The sequence below is a fragment of the Mirounga leonina genome, unplaced genomic scaffold, assembly GCF_011800145.1.
Source record: "Mirounga leonina isolate KUSES-001 unplaced genomic scaffold, KU_Mleo_1.0 Mir_151, whole genome shotgun sequence".
NCBI lineage: Eukaryota > Metazoa > Chordata > Mammalia > Carnivora > Phocidae > Mirounga > Mirounga leonina.
Window position 1 is genome coordinate 74004018 of NW_023270377.1, and position 21707 is coordinate 74025724.

A 21707-nucleotide genomic window follows, 5' to 3' on the forward strand; every position below is an offset into this window, starting at 1 on the left:
TCTTTTCTCCTCTTCCTTTTGCTTTTGTTTTGTTTTGTTTTTTGGGTTTTTGGTGTTTCTTTTTTTTCACTTTTTACTTTCCCAGAGTTGTGCATCTGGTTCCAGGATTGCCCATTTCAACCCTGCCTGCCTCTTTAAATCACATACTGGAATACCTTCCCTGCAGCCCATGCTATTTTCTGGCCAGAACTGTGGTGTTGTTATTGTTGTCTTTTAGTAATTTTAGACTTAGGATAGATGTAGTCTTGGTAGTAGTCTCAGACAAACACACACAGTCATTAATTTCCCTCTTTGTCTTGCCCTCAGGTTTTCTTGTTTTGCCTTTGCTTTCCACAGATTCTCAGGGTGGGTTGGGACTGGGAAGGGCACACAAGTTTGTATGCAGCTTTAGTGTTTCTATCTTTTTATTTATCACCACTTTACTGAATTCCCATATGAGTTCTAGCAATTTTGGGATGGAATCTTTTGGGTTTTCAATATAGAATATCATGTCATCTGCAAAGAGTGAGAGTTTGACTGCTTTGCTGATTAGGATGCCTTTTATTTATTTTTGTTGTCTGACTGCTGGGGCTAGGACTTCTAGTACTATGTTGAATAGCAGTGGTGAGAGTGGACATCCCTGCCCTGTTCCTGACCTTAGGGGGAAAGCTCTCAGTTTTTCCCCATTGAGAATGATATTTGCTGTAGGTTTTTCATGGATGGCTTTTATGATATTGAGGTATGTACCCTCTGTCCCTACACTCTGAAGAGTTTTAATCAAGAAATGATGATGTACTTTGTCAAATGCTTTTTCTGCATCTATTGAGAGGATCATATGGTTCTTGCCCTTTCTTTTATTTATGTAGTGTAACACATTGATTGATTTGTGGATGTTGAACCAACCTTTCAGTACAAGAATAAATCCCACTTGGTCATGGTGAATAATCCCTTTAAGGTACTATTGGATCCTATTGGCTAGTGTTTTGGTGAGAATTTTTGCATCCATGTTCATCAGGGGTATTGGTCTGTAATTCTCCTTTTTGGTGGGGTCTTTTTCTGGCTTTGGGATCAAAGTAATCCTGGCCTCATAGAAAGAGTTTGGAAGTTTTCCTTCCATCTCAATTTTTTTGAAAAAGCTCCAGAAGAATATATACTAATTCTTCTTTAAACATTTGGTAGCATCCCTTGGAAAGCCATCTGGCCCTAGGCTCTTGTTTGTTGGGAGATTTTTGATGACTGCTTCAATTTCCTTGCTGGTTATGGGTCTGTTCAGGTTTTCTATTTCTTCCTGGTTCAGTTTTGGTAGTTTATACATCTCTAGGAATGCATCCATTTCTTCCAGATTGCCTAGTTATTTGGCATATAGTTGCTCATAATGTGATAAGTTGTTAAAATTGTTTGTATTTCTTTGGTGTTGGTTGTGATGTCTTCTCTTTCATTCATGATTTTATTTATTTGGGTCTTTTCTCTTTTCTTTTTGATAAGTCTGGCCAAGGGTTTATCAATCTTATTCTTTCAGTTTTTTTAAAGATTTTTTTTTTTTTTAATTTATTTGTCAGGGGTGGGAGGAGAGAAAGAGAGAACAAGCAAGGAAGTGGCAGGCAGAGAGAGAAGCAGGCTCCCCACTGAGCAAGGACCCCAAAGAGGGACTCAACCCTGGACCCTGGGATCATGACCTGAGCCAAAGGCAGACACTTAATCAGCTGAGCCACCCTGGCATCCCTTATTAATTCTTTCAAAGAACCAGCCCTTAGTTTTGTTGATCTGTTCTACTGTTCTTTTGGTTTCTATTTCATTGATTTGTGCTCTGATCTTTATTAATTCTCTTCTCCTGCTGGGTTTAGGCTTTATTTGTTGTACTTTGTCCAGCTCCTTTAAGTGTAAGGTTAGGTTGTGTATTTGAGACTTTTCTTGTTTCTTGGGAAAGGCTTGTATTTGCTATATACTTCCCTCTTAAGACTGCCTTTGCTGCATCCCAAAGGTTTTGAACAGTTGTGTTTACATTCTCATTTGTTTCCATATTTTTTTAAATTAATTTTTAATTTCCTGGTTGACCCATTCATTCTTTAGTAGGATGCTCTTTAGCCTCCATGTATTTAAGTTCTTTCCAAATTTCCTCTTGTGACTGAGTTCAACTTGCGAAGCATTGTGGTCTGAAAATATTTAGGATATGATCCCAATCTTTTGGTACCAGTTGAGACCTGATTTGTGACCCAGTATGTGATCTATTCTAGAGAATGTTCCATGGGCACTTGAGAAAAATGTGTATTCTGCTGCTGTAGGATGAAATGCTCTGACTATATCTGTGAAGGCCCTCTGATCCAGTGTGTCATTCAAAGCCATTGTTTCCTTGTTGATCTTCTGCTTAGAGGATCTGTCCATTGCTGTGAGTGGGGTGTTAAAATCCCCAACCATTATTGTATTATTATCAAAGTGTTTCTTTTATTTTGTTATTAATAGGCTTATATAATTGGTTGCTCCCATGCTAGCAGCATAAATATTTACAATTATTAGATCTTCTTGTTGGATAGAACCTTTAATTATGATATAGTGTCCTTCCTCATCTTTTAGTACAGTTTTTGGTTTAAAATCTAATTAGTCTGATATAAGGATTGCTCCCAAGCTTTTTTTTTTTTTTTTTTTTTTTATGTCCATTAAGACGATAAATGGTTTTCCACCCCTTCACTTTCAATCTGGAAGTGTCTTTGGGTCTAAAATTAGTCTTTTGCAGACAGCATGTTGATGGGTCTTGCTTTTTTATCCAATCTGATACCCTGTGTCTTTTGATAAGGGCATTTAGCCCATTTACATTCAGAGTAACTATTGAAAAATATGAGTTTAGTGCCATTGTATTGCCTGTGAAGTCACTGCTTCTGTATATTGTCTCTGTTCTTTTTCTGGTCTGTTACTTTTGGGTTCTCTCTTCTCTTAAAGGATCCCCTTTAATATTTCTTGTAGGGCTGGTTTAGTGATCACAAATTCTTTTAGTTTCTGTTTGTCCTGGAAGCTTTTTATCTCTTCTATTTTGAATGACATCCTTGCTGGATAAGGTATTCTTGGTTGCATATTTCTCTCATGTAGCACCCTGAATATGTCATGCCAATCCTTTCTGGCCTGCAGGTTTTTGTGGATAGATCTTCTGCCGGTTTACTGTTTCTATCCTTGTAGGTTATGGACCCCTTTCAGGATTTTCTCTTTGTCTCTGAGATTTGCAAGTTTCACTATTATATGTTGACGTGTTAACCTATTTATTGATTTTGCAGAGTCAGGGGTGTCTCTGTGCCTCCTGGACTGAAATGCTTGCTTGCTTCCCCAGATTAGGGAAGTTCTCCACTATAATTTGCTCCAATATACTTTCTGCCACCCCTCCCCCTTCTTCTGAGATATAATTATTCTAAATTGTTTTGCTTCATAGTATCACTTATCTCTCAAATTCTCCCCTCATGATCCAGTAGTTGTTTGTCTCTCTCTTTATCAGCTTCTTTATTCTCCATCATTATGTCTTCTGAATCACTAATTCTCTCTTCTGCCTCATTTATCCTAGTAGTTAGAGCCTCCATTTTTAATTGCATCTCATTAATAGCCTTTTTGATTTTGACTTCATTAGATTTTAGTTCTTTTTTTTCTCCAGAAAGAGATTCTCTAGTGTATTCCATGCTTTTTCAAGCCCAGCTAGTATCTTTATAATTGTTATTCTAAACTCTAGTTCTAATATCTTACTTATATCCATACTGATTAGGTCTCTGGCAGTCAGTACTGCCTCTTGTTCTCTTTTTCGAGGTGAGTTTTTCTGTCTTGTTATTCTGTCCAGAGAAGGACAGATGAACAAGAGAACAAAATACTAAAATGGCAACAACAACCCCAGAGAAATATATACTAAAAAATCAGAAGAGACCTGAAACTGAAAAAAAAATTAAATTTATATTAAAAAGAGAGGGAGAGAGAGAATATAATCAGACAGGAGAGCATAACAGGGCAATATACTATATCCTGAGTGTATTTTGTTCTGTTTTTCAGAAGAAACTGCAACCCAAAATTGTAAGGAAAGAAAACCTTATATATATATACAAAAATAAAATTGAATACAATGAAAGGATAGAACGTAACTGTAAAAATAAAAATTTAAAAAGACTAACAAAAAAAAACAAGAAAAAGGGGAAAAAAGAGAAACTATTATCAGGTGAAGAGAACAGAGCAATATACTAGATTCTGGGTGTATTTTGGTGTGTTTGTTAGAAGAAAATGCATCCCAAAATTGTAAAGAAAGAAATATACAAAAATAAATTTAAATACAATGAAAGGAGAGAATGTAACTGTAAAGATGAAAATTTAGAAAAGATTTTTTAAAAAGAGTTGATAAAATAAATTGGTTGGGGCGCCTGGGTGGCTCAGTTGGTTAAGCGACTGCCTTCGGCTCAGGTCATGATCCTGGAGTCCCGGGATCGAGTCCCGCATTGGGCTCCCTGCTCGGTGGGGAGTCTGCTTCTCCCTCTCCCACTCCCCGTTTGTGTTCCCTCTCTCGCTGTGTCTTTCTCTGTCAAATAAATAAACAAAATCTTTAAATAAATAAATAAATAAATAAATAAATAAATAAATAAATAAATAAATTGGTTGAAAAAGGAAAGAGAAAAAAATTAAAATTGAAAGACTAAAGAATTGTGGGGGAAAAAACCCATGAATTCTATATACTATTTTCCCCTAGCACTGGAGTTTTGCAGTTCTCAGTGATCTGTAAACTTGATCTTGGCTGGATGTTCTTGCTTATCTTCTGGGGAGGGGTCTGTTGCGCTGATTCTCAAGTGTCTGTCCTGGGCAGAATTGCACTGCCCTTGCCAGGGGGTCAGGCTAAGTAATCTGCTCTGGTTTTCTCTCTGTGGCTTTTGTTCCTTGAAGGCTTTCCATGCCACTTTAGAGGATGAGAATGAAAATGATGGCCTCCTAATCTTCAGCCCTAGAGAAGAAAGCTCAGGGCCTCACTCTTCTGTGCACCCTCAGGGAAAAGCAGTCAATCACTCCTGTCTCCCTGGTCTCCGTCTGCTCTCTGTGCTCACCCAGCCTGTGACTGAGCATTTTTCTCTCAGGCACATGACCCAGTTTTGAGTCTCCAAACCCTGCAAACTCCTGAGGTGCACACCTGCTCTGCTCTTCCCCCCGGAAGGGGGGGGGGGTGTCTCCCAGCAATTCTGCCACTTGCAAGGCCTCTGCTCAGAGAGCAGTCAGCCGACCATGCCTCAGATCATGGTATATGACAACCCCAAGCTGAGAGTCCACACCTGGGCTCACTGATTGCAGCCAGCTCCCCTGGTCTGATGCCTAGGAACTCTGGGGCACTTAGGCATCCCTGGTCTTCCTGTGACCCCAGGGATCCTGAGACCACACTCTCCCACCTGGGATTCTGCCCCACTTTGCCACCTGCCTTTCAAGCCCAGAAGTCCCTCACTGGAGCAGACTTTTAAAAAAGTTCTGATTTTACTCTCAGCTGCTATATCACTTTCTGGTGTCAGCTGATAGAGGCTTCCTCCCCACGAGGTCTATCATTCCATTTATTGCCATGGATTCATTTCTCAGCACCTCCTACCTTGCAGAAAATTGTCATTTTTCTATGTGTAGAGTTACAGCTATTCTCTTCTTATATCTCTGGTTGAGTTCACAGGTGTTCAGAATGATTTGATAGCTACCTAACTAAATTCCTGGGACCAGATAAAACTAAGGTCTCCTGCTCCTCTGCCATCTTGGACTATCTCTAGGAACTCTCTTTAATGTCCTTCTCTCCCAACAGAGCTGTAGAAATGATCATGAAAGGCCACATATCTTTATGGTTAACTGCACTATTTCTCAGAATCTAGCAGACTGACCAACAAAATATTCAGTGAATATAAGTTCAAAGTGTAAATATCTTCTAGGAATACACAGAACAAATCTAGACCTTCCAAAAGACAGACATAATACACCCTAGATATTACAAAGCCTTTAACTTTATATTATGAAGATTTGAGTCATTTCTTCATTATGGTTACCACTCTTGGAAATGCTAGATTCTTTAATGTTACTCAAAAAGCTGGACACAATAAAATAACCTCTATAGTCTGACCAGTCAGGTTAAATTCTTTGAGATTTAAGAGATTTAAGAGATTTGAAAGATTTGAGATTTAAGAATCTTTAAGATGGAGAAACCATTACTTTGAAAGGTTATTGTAAATATCATCATCTATTACAATACTGGGTACATAGAAATTGCTCAAAAAATAACAGTCTGTGTTATTTTTAAGCATATAGTTTTTATAAAACACCTTTGTAATATATTCCCTCAGTTAATTATCAATGGATCTTCTGCAAGAACTATTGCACAGTAGCTTGATCACACTCAAATTATTTAAATACAAACAAGAGATTTATAAATAAATGCCATATATGGGAAAATTCTGTGCTAGAAAATTGTATTTTTGTTTTTGTTTTCTTTTTGTTTTTTTGGTAACACATCTCTATATGGTACAATTTACTTAGTCTGGATAGTGCTCTTAGATGCAATGTAAGAACTTCTGCTAAAAATTAATATATTTTCCCTTAAAAATAGAGTATGAAATGGATTAATAAGTAATTGTAGTATATTTAAACATATATGTTTAAATAGTATAGTATAAAATATACTATATGTTTAAATATACTATTCTTGGTAGTTATCTTATTCAAAACTCCTTCTAGAAAATAAAAATATAATGAATAATATGCCTTTTCAAATAGCCCGGGAGTATTCCTTAATGGAGGCATGACAATTGTTTTGGTTTTCCTGTTTCAGACTCTAGCATAATAATCAACAGGCTTATCTATATCTAGAACATATGATCTGAAAACTCAACAACTGTGGAGGATGTGAGCAAACCATACATCATATTGTTGATATGTTTTCTGTATATGCAGGAAAGCAGCAAGGTCAGAAGAGATTTTTTTTAGGATCAAAATCAAACAACCCAATTCTATATCCTTTGTCTAGCAGTGAAAAATAAGAACTATAAAAAGCTTACCAAAGCTTGCAGTGAAGTAACATATGCCCATACTACTTCTGAAGGAGTAAAGCAGATATTCCATGGTTATTTCATTTCCACGGTCATCAATATGTGAAGCATGTGTGGTTTCTGGTACTCCTGTTGGGAGTAAAAGTAGTTAGAAGGCTTCCAAAGGATGGAGGCTGTAAGAGCGATCTAGGAAGGCCACAATGTGTGGGGACTGCTTTCAGAGTCATAAAATTCTGGGTTTATTCTGACCTCTGCTAACTATCGAGCTGAGTGACATTGGAAAGGTATTTATCTCTCTGACTCATGAGGAGTAGACAAAATAATGGTTTCCCAAAGATGTCCATCTCCTAATCCCTAGAATATTCTCTGGAAAAGTGTCTTTGAAGATGTAATAAGATTAAGAATTTTGAGAAAGGAACATTACCCCAGATTATCTGGATGGGCCAATGTAATCAAAAAGCCATTGTAGAAGGAGGTAAGAAGATCAAGGGGAGAAGAAAGAGCTGGGGCAACTGAAAGCAGAGATTGAAATAATTCACTTTGAAGGTGGAGGAAGGGGGCAGGAAATGTAGTTGGCCTTTAGAAACTGGAAAAGACAAGGGAACAGATTCTCTCATGAAGCCTCTAGAAGGAATACAGCCCTACCAACACCTTTGTTTGTTTGTTTTTAAGACTTCTAACTTCCAGAAATGTAAGAAAATAATTTTGCATTTTTTTCCAAGGCTCTAAGTGTGTGGTAATTTGTTACAGAAGTAATAGGGAACTAATACACCATACTTAAATATCACTTACTTCATGTAATATTTAATGCATTGCAAGTGCTCAATGAATGTGGTGTATGATAATGGAGATTATTTTTTTAAAGGATGATACACAAATATGAGATCCAATGGAATGCAGCCCACTGGCATTAGCTTCTAGTACAGAGGGACCAGTGGAAAGAGAAAAATGTTTTCAATTGGGAATTCTTCAGAAGATTAGAGCAACAGGAAGTGTAAAAAAGATATAAAACACAATCTGTAGAGTATTTAAGTAGCTACTGAGTAATAATCATCATGGCTAATGGGTTGCAAAACCCATTAACATAGCAAAGTTTATACTGCATAATTTAAAGAGGAAGTGAATGACTTTTTTTTTCCTGAAAAGTACCAAGCAGAATTAATGATAACAATTTATATGTGATTTTATATATTTTTTTTATAGATTTTGAAGTTACTTTTCACACAGGTTCTAAAATTATGATGCTATCTTGACAAAAATAGATCTGCTGCATTGCCTTAAAATAACATTATGTGATAAAATTAGAGACGAATTGCACATACAAAATCCATTTTATCTTGAAAGAAAATGGAAATGTGCAAGTGCATAAACTGACAGCTTATTGCTGTGTAAGTATGGAAATAGATTAAGTTAAAATAGATTTCTCTTTCTCATCATATTAGATTTTCCATGTTTCCATAACATTAAATAACTAGGTCCAATGTTAATGTAAAATATCAGAATCAGTAGGCATCTTTCCATAACTAAGTTTTACAACTGAACTTTTTGTGTCTACTGAGATTTGGTCCTAAATATACAATTTCTTATAGGTTATTTCTTAATGTTTGTCTTACTATTTGATCAGACTTATTATGCCAAATATTGAATTATTTATTCTCGCATACCTATTTTCCTGTCAAAGTTTCCATTAATTGCTTAGTTATCCAAACTAATAAGAAAAAAAAATCGAGTAAAAATATCCTTTTCATAGTTTTATCTTTCTTTTAGTCTCACCATATTTTGCATGTCACATTCTATTGATTCCTTTTTTTTTTTTTTTTTTTTTGCAATAACTCTACCTCTTCCTCTCCAGGCCACCTGCTAACATCCCAGTTTTAACCCCTGTCATCTCAAAATTAGTATGCTAGGAAAGTCATATAATCTGTTGTAAATTCCTTTAGCTGCCAAATTCCAAAGTGATTTTCTTCCAAGCTATCATGTACACTTCTGCCTTAATTATTGCTTGCATCATGTATCCCATGACTAAAAAATTCTCTGAAATGCTCTGTAGCTCAAAAAAAAATTAATTTACCACTGACTGTAATGTCTGATGTATTACCATCCCATTGTACTTGAATGCAGGCTCATTTCAGGGATCAACACTGAACATTTGCCTCTAGCACCTTTTCACCTGAGCCTCGATTATTTTTTTTTCTATTATTCTTCATTGGCATCATGAAGACCATTTCTGGGTAACTGTAGTGTAAGTGCTGATAATGAAGAGCTTACCTGATAAGATTGTATTATAAGAGATCTTCTGGGGGTATATGTTAATACTGGTTTATTTGTAAGTAACTTCAAATTTACAGGACAAACCAGCAACAATCTTGCAAAGAACTCCTGGATCCCTTTAACAGATTAATCAGTTGTTGATATTTTGCCATGCCTGCTTTATCATTCTCCTATTACTATGATTAATCCATTTAAGATTATATTACAGCAATATGCTTTTTTGCTCCTAAATATCTCAATGTGTTTTTCCTCAAATTAAGGACATTCACTTACATAATCATTGTTCAGTTATTCAAATTATGTCTATTAGCCTAATTATATTTTATAGCAATTTTTTTGATGCAGCTTCCAATCCCATGTCAGGAGTTGCATTTAGTTTTTATCTATCTTTAGTCTCCTTTAACTGGAATGATTCATCAAATTTTATGTGTTTCATGACACATAAAATTTGTGTGACATTTGTTTAGGATAGAACCAGGTATTTTGTAAAATGTCTCTGTGGCAGACTGAATAATGGTCTCTTAAGGATGTCCACTTGCTAAATTCCTGAAACTTGTGATTATGATATCTTTCATGGCAAAAGGGACTTGACAGATATGATTAATTTGACCATCCCAAGATGGAAGGATAATCTTGTATAATCCAGGTGAACAGTACAGTAACCATAAGGGTACTTACAAAAAGGTTAAAATCAGAGAAGGATATTTGTCAATGGGATAGAAATGAATGAGGAAAAGAGAGAGGGAAGAGAAAAGGGAGACGAGAGGAGGAGAGGAGGACGGAGGGAGGGAGAGAGAGAGATTTGAAGATGCTACATCACTGGCTTTGATGACAGAAGAATGGGCCCTAAGTCAAGAAATACAGGCAGCCTCTAGAAGCCGGAAAAGACAAGAAAACAGATTTTCCTCTATAGGCTTCTGAAGGAGCACACCTCTGCTGTACCTTGATTTTAGCTCCATAAACCCATTTCAGACTTTTGATCTCTAAAACCACAAGAAAATGAACTCATGTTGTTTTGAACTACTATGTATGTAGTCATTGTTTATAGCAACAACAAGAAGCGATTGTAGTTTGTATTTGTCTGGTGTTTTCTTGTGACTAGATTCAGGTTGTGCTTTTTGGAGAGGAATACCACAGAAGTGATGTTGTGTCATGAGGACACCACATCAGGTGAGACATGGTAAGTAAGTTTGTTCCAATGATGATGGTGTGAACTTTGACCATTTGGATAACTCGTGCCCTATAAAGTTATTATTTTTCTCATCATAATTAAAGTTACTATTTTTCTCATTATAATTAATAACCGATTTATGGAAAGATACTTTACGACTACCTACATATGCTATTCCTGATCAAAATTTTGCTCTTTAGTTTTGCCTGAAATACTTAATATTATGATGATTGCCTAGTGGTAATGTTTTCATTCTATCATTCTTCATATATTCTTTAGCTGGCATTCTATTTTGCAGGAAAAACAGAGGAATTACCCAGAAAAATGAAATTACTTATTTATTGGAAATGGGTAGGTTATGATGGGAGGGACAGAAGAGGTGCCAATATATAAATATATCCATTGATCCATTGCATAAAGTAAGTATATCCATTGCATGAAGGTATCAGTCCACACTGCAAGTAAATATACTAATTAGTTAAAATAAATTTTAATTCAGATGTCCTCTGTTTTATACAAATACACTTTGCATTTTGCTTTTTTTTTTTTGCTAAAAATACATCCTGAAAATTGCTCCATATCAGTTTGTAGAATTCTCTTTCAATCTTTTACACAATTGCATAGTATTTTCTGTGCATCTGACCATTACTGAATCAAACTATTGTTTTTTAAGTTATTTCAATTTTTTTATTAATAACTACTGCTATAAGGAATGATAAGACTGTGTGTGTGTGTGTGTGTGTGTGTGTGTGTGTGTGTGTATATATATATATATATATATATGATGGTTTAATTGTAGGGTAAATTCCTAGAAGTGATGTTTTCAAATTGTTCTTCACAAGTGTTCCATTTTACATTCCCCCTTCCCTGCAAAGTAAAAAAAATGTGCTGCTTCTCTTAGCCTTATTAGCAGAATTTGCTGTCAGACTTGAAATTTTTGCCAACTTAATATGTAGGCATAGTATCTTGTTTTGTTCTGCATTTCTCTTATAATGTGTGAAGTTGGACATCTTTACACATGTTCAAGATCCCATTATTATGTTTTATTTACAACAGTCTCGTCATTTCTTTTGCCCATTTTTCAATCAGATTCCTGTGTTTTTCCACTACAATTTTAAGAGTTCTTTATATACTAAGGGTATTAGTTCTTTAAAAAGCGATACTAGCTCTTGGGGCACCTGGGAGGCTCAGTCGTTAAGCATCTGCCTTCAGCTCAGGTCATGATCCCAGGGTCCTGGGATCGAGCGCCGCATCGGGCTCCCTGCTCAGCTCAGCTGAATTTTTGTTATTTAACTCCATGTAGAGAAGAGCACATTGCCCAAGCTGATACCCAGCTATCATAATTAATCCCCATGGTCGTAACTTTTCCTTCCATACCACACTCTTCTCTGCAGGACTCTCTCCCTCTGCTTTCTGTGAAAATCAGTTCTCCATTAACAATACAACAATACAAATAAAATAATCCTTTCTCTTCCTTCTTTGTTTAAGACTAAATTTTTAAACTGCACCCAAAAAAAATCTAATAGGACAATCTTAATCATAATAAGAAGCAAACACATACTTTCCTGAAAAACACACTTATTCCTGAAAGAATAAGCGAAGTGAAAAATATCAAGTATATATATAAATATTCTAAAGAAGGAAATTTACATAAAGATGAATAAATGTTTACCTCTTAGAGAAACACTCTGATAAGCAGGAGAAATGTTTTCAAAATACTCTTTTTATAGTCTTAACAAGATTTAAGATGTCAATGAATTTATTAAAATGTTGAGAGAAAATGGTAATTTTTTTGAAAATTATCATTATAAATTTTTTAAAAAATCACCTAGCAGGAAGTAGTAAATAGCAGAGAAGAGTAAAATTGAATCAGTGAAGTAAAAACCCAGCTTGAGGAGCACCTGGGTGGCTCAGTCATTAGGCGTCTGCCTTCAGCTCGGGTCATGACCCCAGGGTCCTGGGATCGAGCCCCGTGTTGGGCTCCCTGCTCAGCGGAAGCCTGCTTCTCCCTCTCCCACTCCCCCTGCTTGTGTTCCTTCTCTCACTGTCTTTCTCTCTGTCAAATAAATAAATAAAATCTTAAAAAAAAAAAAAAAAACAGCTTGAAGAATCCTGTAAAAACTAAAAGAAAAAGGCCAGTAAGATTTTGTCACAAACAAATGAGAGCAAGGAATGTGGAGGTAATTCATCACTGGTCTTATATATTCATAAAACAAATGTAGGGACCTAGAGAAGAAATTCAACAATCCAATGAAAAGTAAAGACAGATCTAGGTTCTTAGATCAACAGGGTCTATGAGGTATTAAGAAAAGCCTTATCGCTACTTTAAGTCAAAATTGTCTTCCTGCTTTAAAGAAAACCAAAACAAATATGAGGTCCAGGATAATACTGAGATACTGATTTATATTCCATTTTTGTGCATTTTTTTCCTCTTTTTTATCACAATGGTTTCTTTCTTTGCCTCAGGCTAGACTAAAGCAGAAATTGTCTGGGGGAGAAAAAGAAAAATAAGCAAAACACAACAAACAAGAAAAACATAAATAAACCTCGCTAAAAACATAATTGAGAAAAACATAATTGATAGTGTTCAGGGATTCTATAGGAGGAAATAAGAGAGGCAAGTGCTTGCGAGGGGTGGATGAAAAATTGGAGGTGTTAGCGAGAGTAGTGGGACATATGAGATATATGTAGCTATTAATACAGCTGATGGGGGTTAATTTCTAAAATATGTAAGGAACTCCTACAACTCAATAGTAAAAAAATCAAATAACTTGATTAAAAAATGGGCAAAGAGAGGTGCCTGGGTGGCTCAGTCAGTTAAGCATCTGCCTTTAGCTCAGGTCATGATCCCGGGGTCCTGCAATCGAGCCCCTTGATGGATTCCCCGCTCAGCAGTGAGTCTGCTTCTCCCTCACTCTCTGCCTCTCTCTCCGGCTTGTGCTCTCTCTCTCTCAAATAAATAAATAAAATATTTTTAAAAAATTGGCAAAGAACTTGAAAAGATACCCAAATGGACAACAGGTATGTGAAAAGATGCTCAACATTATTAATCATCAGGGAAATGCAAATCAAAACCCCAACGTGTAAAACCTCACACTTGTCAGGATAGTTATTATCAAAAAACAAACAAACAAACAAAAAACAAAGGATAACACATGTTGTCAGGGATATAGAGAAATTAGAACTATCATATATGTTGGTGGGAATATAAAATAGTGCAGCCACTGTGGAAAACAGGATAGAGGCTTCTCCAAAAATTAAAAATAGAATGACCATATAATCCAGCAATTCTACTTCTGGGTATTTATGTGAAAAAAATCGATCTCAGAATCTGGAAGAAATATTTGTACTTCCATGTTCATTGCAGGATTATTCACAATAGCCAAGATATGGAAGCAATCTAAGTTTCCACTGACTGATGAAAGGATAAGTGTGGTATTTATGTACAATTGAATATTATTCAGCCATAAAAAGGAGGAATTCCTGCAAAAACATGGATAAAGCTGGAAGACATTATGATAAGTGCAATAAGTCAGTCACAAAAGGACAAATACTAAATGATTCACTATATGAGGTATCTAAAAACTCTCAAACTCATAGAAACAAAGAGTAGAGTGATGGCTGTGAAGGCCTGGGGGTAAAGAGAAATAAGGAGTTGCCTAGCAGGTGTGAAGTTTCAGTTTTACAAGATGAAGAAACTCTAGAGATCTGTTAGACTACAAGCTTATAGGTAACAATTCAGTACTGTATACTTAAAAATATATTAAAAGGGACGATCTCATGTTAAGTATTCTTACCGCACAATAACAAAAACAACAAAAAACAAACAAAAAGTCCAAAGAGGAAGGAGGATACTTTTGGAGGTGAGAGATATGTTGCGGTGATAGTTTCATATGTCCAAACTCATCAAATTGTGTGCGTTAAAATGTTCAGTTTTTGTGTGTTTATGAATTACATGTTAACAAAGCTGTTTAAAATTAAATTAAGTTAAATTAATATAAGTGGCAAATTAGAAGTCTGCATTAACATGAACAGCAGGGATGGAATTCAAATGAGAAGCCCATTTATTAACTCTCTAATTTAGGAACAGAGAATAAGTACAAGCATGGGGATATTTACGTACATATTTGAAATTTTAAAACCAAAACAAAACTAACCTATCTTCTTTTAAACCAAAAGCTCACTATAAATTATTATAAACTGTAAAGACACTTAATCCTTAATCAAGGTCAATGCTTTCTTCTTGATTTCAGTCTTATCTGTTAATAACAGACACTTTTTTTTTCTTACTTTTTGTTTCAGATACAAATACATCCCCTTAATGCATTTCTTTTCATGTTTCTTTCTAGATCCACAAAGTTTAACTTTACAACTCTTCCTTGTTCTTTAAAGTCTCTCTCGTTGTGATGAGTGAAACATTTCTCAGTACCCTGTCATTCTAATTCTTATACCCTTTTCCTAACACTAACACATGTTTAGCCTGTCTGACTAGATCAAGGCCCTTAACAACCATCCACCTGACCAAGGGCTCTTCCACTGGCATTTTATAAAAGGTTCTCTGCTCCAAATGTAGACCTTGTAACATTGCCTCCGGGGATTTTTCCAGCCCTCATTTTCCTTAGAACTTATTTTCAGTTGCTAGTTTCTAAACTTGTTTTTACTCCTTTGGGCTTAATTATTTTTGGTATGCTCCTTTATTTTCTAGCCAACTTCTGTCTCTACAGTACAGCACACAGCCCAGATCCATCCTCCTCCACACCCCTACTCATCCTCACTCAGAGAGGATACTAGATAAATTGCACACTTAGCAGAAAGAACATTCAAAGTACTGATCCAGGCATCTAGCTAAAAATGTAGACATAAATCTTTCCAGACAGAAGGATATCTTTTAATGTAAATAGTTTCTGGAGGAAGACTTGATGACAAGTTAGTCTTTCAATGTTTAATCATTTTGTAAATAAACTCTACTATATCTGGATTCAGACTGTATTGTCTCCACAGACACAGACATGAAGCAACAATAAGACTCTATATTACAATGATTTTTTTAGAAGTTTAAAGTATATATAATTTAACATTGTCAAATAATGCCATCAGAGCTTAATCTTAATAATTGAACATATATTGAGTTTTTAGTATCAAGTACATACTATGCCAGTTTAAAAAAAATGTATGATTTTCACCACAATCCTAGAAAGTACATGTTATTATCTTACATATGATACTTAGAACATTTGAAGAGGCTTTCTCAGATGGTTATTTATATGTTTTTAGAAGCACTTTAGAAGTCAGATGAAGGATTTCAAACTTGGTCTCTATGACTCTAAAGACATGTTAACTGAATTACAGGTTAATTTTTAACTTTAACTACTTACTATGTTTACCATTCTCACTTGAAGAAAGAATCCAACCTTGGATCTATAAAAAATTTTTTTGTTGAATAGGTAAATATTTATTACATGAAGTGACAAGAAGCTTTCTAATTAGGGTTGCTTTACATTTTAAAAAGTTTATGATACTGGATAAGTATCATATTACTTTAATTCTAAGAATATATTGATTTTCTAATGTATTGTGATGTTAACATGTTTTTCAGGAAAAGGAAGTCTGTAACATTAAATATACTCTTCATTGTTTAGCTACAACTCTGTTTCAAAAATGTTAAATCAGCAGCAACATAATACTGTACATAATAAAATAAAACTAATAGAGTAATGATCAATGTTTCTAAAGTCTGGACCCAGATAACGACTCTCCCCTTGACCACACTTTAATCAGGCTCTAAAGTCTAGAGTAGACGTGAAGACTCTCCCCTTGACCACACTTCAATCAGGCTCCTTTGAACTCTCTTCTCAACTAGCCCTCGACCTTGACCCCTGTCCTTGCTGAGCCTGCATAGCTCAGTTGCAGCAAGAATTCTGCTAAGTCAGTTTGGGGACAATCCTCCACCCTATTGTCTGATCACTCTTGATAGCTCTGATCAAACGTTTCATCCCTCAGCCTTGCTATCTTATCACCTGGCATTCCTTGAGCAAGGATCCCCTACTCTTAATGTCTCCTCTTAGTCATTTTCTACCCACCAACCCTTTCTTCCTGTTCTTTGGCTAAAAATCCCTACTTTTTCTTGTATTTAGAATTAAGCCTAGTTCTATACTGAGGTCTTTTACCCCTATTGCAGTAGTTCCTGAACAAAATTTGTTTTGCAGCTCTAACTACTGTCTTCTGGTCCTCTTTAACAACGTTTTCTTTAATTTAAATGCTAAATATCCTATAGTACCATGTGAAATATTTTTGGCACATAAATTTGAGCCAATAGCAGATTCCATCTTAAGTTGTTGAATAAAAGGATTATTGGCCTTCTTCTGTCCATGGTAAAGAAATTTGTATTAAATTACTTTCCAACACAAACATGTATAAAACTAGGACAAAATATAAAAGACAATGGTTTCCAGGCAGTGAAGAATAAACAGGGCAAGCTATGATCCCTGATAGAGATGTCTGAGAGAGAATCACTGGATACATGAACTCTCTACTTGAGGACAATTTCCTGACAACACCACAGAAGCCTGGAGTTAGAGGAGACCAACACTGTCCTGCTAAACTGAAGAAACTAAAATTAGAATAAAGGAAAGGTCAGGTGTCTGGGATGTCTAGGGAGAACAGGGAGCTGCACAGATTTGGGGCCCCAGTGTCTGTTTGGAATTACTCATGACTCTGTGGTTGGGGCCTTAGTTGTACATGCACAGGATGGCACCACTCCAGGATTCCCTGCTGCTAGGCATTGAGAGTGGAATAGAGATACCAGGTATAGATCAGTGTGGGGGGAAAATAAATGCTGGGGAATATTGTAATTCTGGCCCAGCCAGACTAGAGATATCTTATTAAGGTCTAGGAATAATTATGGCTTCTAACTGAGACCCCAGAAAGTAAATGTCTTAGGAATAAGCACCTGGCCCCAAAATTCTGCCCTAACAAAATGTAAAAGCGAGCTTTGGTAAGATTTCTGGACAGGAGGGCGCCTGGGTGGCTCAGATGGTTAAGATTTCTGGACAGGAGAGAATGTGAAGGTTGAGTGCTTTCAATCTTTGATTTTTCACAGATCAGCATTAACAAAGCATAAAACCAATCCTTAACAAGCTTTTATGGTGATAATCCAGTAACTGAACTTCTTGACAAAATGCAAATTAAAACTTCTCAGTTTCCAAAGAATCTATGGCATATTATTTGCAATGTCTAGAATCCTATCAAAAACTATTAGAAACACAGAGAGAGAGAGAGAGAGAGAGAGAAAGAAAGAAAACTGTGATCCATAAAAAGTTTTTAAAATTCAATCAATAAAAAATTGTGAAAACAAGACGATGCAGATGTTAAATGTAAAAGACAAAGGTTTTATGACAGCAATTATAAATAGGTACAAAATTAAAGGAAATATGTTTATTGAATTAAAGGACAACATCCCTACTGAGTTGACAGCAAATTTCAACAAAGGGGTGAAAATATAAATGTAAAATAAAAATTCTAGTACTGGAAAACAAAATAACTGAAATAAAAGTTTCACTAGAAAAACACAAAATAAAATTGGAAATGATAGAAGAAAGGATCATTGAACCCAAATATAAATAAATATAAATTATCTAATCTGAAAAACACAAAGAAAAAAAAAGATTGAAGACAAGCAGAGTCTTACAACGAAAAGAGTATGATGGGGGAATAAAAACACATTTGAGAAAATAATGGCCCAAAAGTCACATATGTAATGAAAGACACCTACTTACTGATCCAATAAGTTCAGTAAACCACACACAAAAAAGATAAGTGTAAAGAAAAACCACACCTAGCAATATCAGAGTCAAATTTTTGAAGTAAAAGATACAAGGAAAATCTTGAAAACAACCAAAGAAAAAAGACATATTGCATATAGAGGTGTATTGATAAAAATGATCTCTGATTTATTTTCAGTACTAATAAAGACTAGAAGGCAGTAAAACAATATATAATAAAAAAATCAATTAACAATAAGATTTAGAAAAAAAAAAAAAACACAATAAGATTTAGGGGGTGCCTGGGTGGCTTAGTGGGTTAAGTGTCTGCCTTCGGCTCAAGTCGTGATCCCAGGGTCCTGGGATCGAGCCCCGCATTGGGCTCCTTGCTCAGCAGGGAACAGCTGCTTCTCCCTCTGCCACTCCCCCTGCTTGTGTTCCCTCTCTCACTGTGTCTCTCTCTGTCAAATAAATAAATAAAATCTAAAAAAAAAAAAAAAAAATCTAAGTAGTCAGCCAAAAAAAAAAAAAAAGCTCTTCAAAAATATGGCAAAATAAATATATTTTCAGATGAATAACTGAAAGAATTTGATGCTAGAATACCTGCCGTACAAGAACTACCAAAGGATAGCCTTGTTGAAGGGAAATGATGCCAGAAGGAAAGCTGCATCTATAATAAGTAATAAAGAGCACCAGGGAAGGTAAGCAAGTGGATAAATACAAAAGATTACACTTTCTTTCTTCTCTTACTTTACTTAAAGAACAACTGAATGATTAAAGTAAATAATAACACTGTGAGATATGAGTTTGCTGTATGCAGAAATAAGAGATATTACAACAGTTAATGGAATTATAGATCTTGTAATTATAATGGAATGGTGATGGAATGGTAATGGAATTTGTGGTTAAATTGAATTATATTGTTGGAAGGTTAACACATTTGTAAAGCAGAAAATGAAAAGTGGGCAGAGAGGAATGCAAAGTGGGAATTCACAAGGACCAAGAGTGAAATAGACTGTATAAAGTGTCAGGTGTGAAGTATGAAGCAAAAAGAGTTCAAAGGAACAATATTGACTGTTAATGTATTTTGGTCAGATAAGGATACATAGTTAGCCTTAGAGTGACCACTAAAATAAATGATAGAAAAACAAGTGATATCTAATAAACCAATCAATGAAATAAAAGGAAGTGATAAAAATATTCAATTAACCCAACAGAGACAGCGAAGAAGCAATAAAGGGTGACAAATCAGAAGGGACAAATGTAAAACAAATAGCAGGATGGTAAACTCAAACCCATTCAAAGGCAGAGATTTATAGACTCTATTAAAAAAAAAGTAAGAAACACTATATGTTATTTATGTGATATACATTTAACATATATTATAAAAAGAGATATATCCTGCAAACAGTAAACAAAAAAAGCTAGCATGGCTATATCAATATCAGAAAAAATGGACCTAAAGACAAAGAGTCCTACAGGAGAAGGAGGGACTCTACATAACAATAAAAAGAACAATTTTCCAAGAGGACCTGACAACCCTAGATATGTATGCACCTATAACATGAGACTAATAAAAATCAAACTAAGGGAAGAAATAGACAAGTCTGTAATTATTAAGGATTTTAACACTCTTCCTCCAGTAACTGATAGGACAAGTAGGTGAAAAAAAAAAAAAAAGCTAAAGTAATTAAGGATTTAGACAATACAATCTAGCAACCTGACCTAGGTGACATGTAGGATGGACCATTACAACAAATAACGCTAAAATATTATTTTCCAGGACTTGTTCGCCAAGAGAAACAATATACCTCGACATAAAATAACCCTCAATAAATTTTAAAAGATTGAAATCTGACAGGGAATTTTCTCTGATAATGAAGTAATTATATTAGAAATCAATATCAACAAAATATCTAAGTACTGACATCTTTTAAAGAAGCACTTCTATATAACTCATGACTTAAATAAGAATTCCACAATATGTATAATAAATACATTTCAAACCAAATAATAATGAAAACAAGCATATTAAACTTTGTGTAATAAATGAAAGAACTCAGGAAACCTATATAGCATTAAATAATTATTAAAAAAATGAAGGCTTCAAAACAGTGGCCTAAGTCTCTTCCTTAAAAACTTAAAAAAAAAATAGAAAAATAAGTCTATGATATGTAGAAAAAGAGAAATAATAAAAATCAAAGCAGAAATCAATGAATTAGAAAAAAAGCCCATGGTGAATATTAACAACGCTGTAAGTTTGTTCTTTATTTTGTAATTTCTTTGAATATTTATTTATTTATTTATTTTAGAGAGAGAGAGAGAAAGCGCACACAGGGGAAGGAGTAGAAAGAGAGAAGCAGGCTCCCTGCTGAGCATGGAATCCCACAAGGGACTCCATCTCAGGACCCAGAGATCATGACCTGAGCCAAAATCAAGAGTCAGATGCTTAATCAGCTAAGACACCTAGGTGCCCCATAAGTTGGTTCTTTCAAAGACTGATATAATTAATAACTCACATAATCAAGAAAATAAGAGAAAGTATCTCACAGTATGGCAGTTATAGAATTACTGAACTTCCTGTATGGTGGCTGTCTTCCAAGTGTTAAGTAGAACAAAATGTCTGACCAGTAAAGGCTACACCCAGATCAGCCAACATAGCATCACTGCCACCATATTTTATTAACCAAAGCAGTCCCAAAGTCCACTTAAATTCAAAAGATATGACAAATAGACTCCAATTGGCAAGGTCATACTGTAGAAAGCATGTTGGGTGGGAAATATTTTGCAGCCATTCTTAGGAAATGTAAAACATTTTGAAAAACCACATACCAAAAAAAAGGCATCTGGCAAAAATCAATACCCATTCATGAAAAAAATTCTCAGCTCCCCTGTTACCATTCACAATAAAAAACTTAAGCACATTGTCCAAAAAAAAAAAAAAAAAAAAAAATTCTCAGCTCAATAGAACTAGAAGAAGAAAGACCCAATTAGATGATAATTAAATATCATTTTATGTGATTATTACACAACAAAGTAAGAACTTTTAGAAGTGTCTTCTAAATGAACAATCATTTTAGATGCTTATGGTGCCGTACAAAGATTATTCAACAACTTCTTGACTATTCATTTGTAAAATCAGTAATATTTTTATAATTATTTGATTGCAATGAACTAGTACAAGCCTGTAAATCAGATTATCATATTTTATTTGTTTGTTGTTTCATTTCTACAGTACTCAAATATTGTTATATATACTAAATGAATTCATGAATACATTCAACACCAATTAATATGTCTGCATATTCAGGTAACACATCTTATAATATTTTACATTCTGATGAAATCAAACTGTCTCAAAATGAATTCTTTTGGGGCGCTTGGGTGGCTCAGCCGTTAAGCATCTGCCTTCGGCTCAGGTCATGGTCCCAGGGCCCTGGGATCGAGCCCCGCATTGGGCTCCTTGCTCAGCAAGAAGCCTGCTTCTCCCTTTCCCACACCCCCTGCTTGTGT